This window comes from Oryx dammah, unplaced genomic scaffold (assembly GCF_014754425.2).
Source record: "Oryx dammah isolate SB20612 unplaced genomic scaffold, SCBI_Odam_1.1 HiC_scaffold_18, whole genome shotgun sequence".
Taxonomy (NCBI): domain Eukaryota; kingdom Metazoa; phylum Chordata; class Mammalia; order Artiodactyla; family Bovidae; genus Oryx; species Oryx dammah.
The window spans coordinates 88,481,558-88,483,773 of NW_024070202.1; the positions used below are offsets into that span (position 1 = coordinate 88,481,558).

Here is a 2,216-nt window from a genome sequence, read left to right on the forward strand (position 1 = left end):
GAAGAAAGAGGGGAAAAAGTATAAATTGGCTTAACAAAGATTACTAATAATTCTCTAGTTAAATTTTAAAATAAAAAAACCTCATTTCTAAGCTGTTAAATTCCCATAAATAAAGAATAAAGTTAATAAAATTATCATATGAACTGATGTCACCAATTTATTGTTTTGATTTTACATTTTTTTGCAATTTCATATATTCCTCCAGTTTGTAGGCAAATTAGAAAGTACTTTAAAGATTATTTTTTGTCCTTTGTTTTACTCAGGCAGTGTTCTCTCCCTCTTGCTCCCCAAAGGAAAAGAAGAATGATCATCAGTGGCAAATGGCAGTTGCAGAACCAACACCAAAAAGCAGCTTCACACTCACGAGGGAACACTAAGCTTCTTACTTAGGGTTTCAGGTGCTCTACACATTCAGGGAAACTTCTTTCATAATGAACTAAGGATTGAACCCGGGTCTCCAGCATTGCAAGCAGATGATTTTACTGTCTGAGCCATGAGGGAAGCTCATAGAAATGATCCTTGAGATTTGAAATTTCTATTTTTGGTGCAGATGGTTCCTGACTTAGGGTGGTTCCATGATTTTTCTGCTTTACAGTGATGCAAAAGCAATGTTCATCCAGTGAAAACCATACTTCAAGTCTTGAATTCTGATCTTTTCCAGGGGCTAGTGATTTGCCCTGCTTACTCTCTTGTGATGCTGGGCAGCTGCAGTGCCACAGCTTCCAGCTGGCCACATGATCATGGGGGTAAATACTCGTACACTTATAACCATTCTGCTCCCACTCAACCATTCTGTTTTTTTTTTTTTTTCTTTTTCTTAGAGTAGTCAATAAATTTCATGAGATATTCAACATTGTATTATAAAATAGACTTTTGTTAGTTGATTTTGCCCAACAGGAGGTTAATGTATGTGTTCTGAGTATGTTTAAGGTAGGCTGCACACAGCTATGATGTTCTATAGGTTAGGTTTACTAAATGGAGTTTCAACTTATAATGGCCTTATTGAGACTTAAGAAAGTGAAAGTGAAAGTTGCTCAGTCGTATCCAACTCTGTGACTCCATGGACTGTACAGTCCATGGAATTCTCCAGGCCAGAATACTGGAGAGGATAGCCTTTCCCTTCTCCAGAGGATCTTCCCAACCCGGGGATCAAACCCAGGTCTCCCGCATTGCAGGTAGATTCTTTACCAGCTGAGCCACAAAGACTTAATCCCATGGTAAATTGAGAAAGATCTGTGTTATTCTTCTCCTCAGTCTATATAGGGCACTTACTACATATGCTAGATGTACATATTTATTGTCTGAATTGTAGCTAAATTAAGAATTAAAAGGTGCACTACTAATAATCGCCTGGGGTAATGGGTGTAATTGTGACATTCCCTAGCACACAAAGCATTTGCCTGAAATATGGGAGACCCAAGTTTGATCCCTTGGTTGGGAAGATCCCCTGGAGAAGGAAATAGCAACCCACTCCAGTTTTCTTGCCTGGAGAATTCCATGGACAGAGGAGCCTGCCAGGCTATAGTCCATGGGGTAACAAAGAGTCAGATACAGCTGAACGACTAAGCCAGCACATCAGAACATCTGCTCACCCTATAGACATGTATTAGAAATTTGTTCCCACCATTTTCGTGTACTGAAGAGAAACAAATTTCCAGAATAGTATAGTAGGAACACTTCTATCTTTCCTCTGCCTCATCTCTTATCCATCCCTTGAAGAAGAAGATTGATGAGTTTGGGAGAAAGCTGAGCATGAAATCTCTAAGTATAACTACTGCCAAAGGAAACAACGTAATACTTGATACCTCCCAAAATAAAGATTTCCCCAGATGCCTGTTGCAGAAGTTTCTGATATTTTATAAAATAAATTTTCTTGATAATTCTAAATTTAAATATCCATATGGAGTTCTGAAAAATTAAATTTAAAAATATCTCTCTCTTCCCTACAGCCGTCTCTATTATAAACCTTTTCATAATCTTCAGGTAGAGAGTTTTTAAATGAACACTTTCTTCTCATTTTTCCATATTATCAAAAAATGGCTTCTCTGTTTCTGAGAATCCTGTTTAATAAAATTTAAATTTATCCTTTGCATTTTTGTACCCATTAAGGGTGCAAATCAAGCTCAAACTACTTTATTTTGTGTATTCTAGAGCTACATTTATTATTAATCTAAAGTTTAAAACCTAACCCAATGTTGGGGAGCCCAAGTTGGGAA

The 2,216-nt window shown here is 37.2% G+C and overlaps 1 non-coding gene across 1 annotated transcript; it reads right to left on the reverse strand.

Annotated features, from left to right (window-relative positions):
- Positions 1–257: 257 nt before the first annotated feature.
- Positions 258–477, reverse strand: LOC120878305. Its single transcript, XR_005724511.1, has one exon. It is a non-coding gene; the product is annotated as a small nucleolar RNA U3 (small nucleolar RNA).
- Positions 478–2,216: the final 1,739 nt, after the last annotated feature.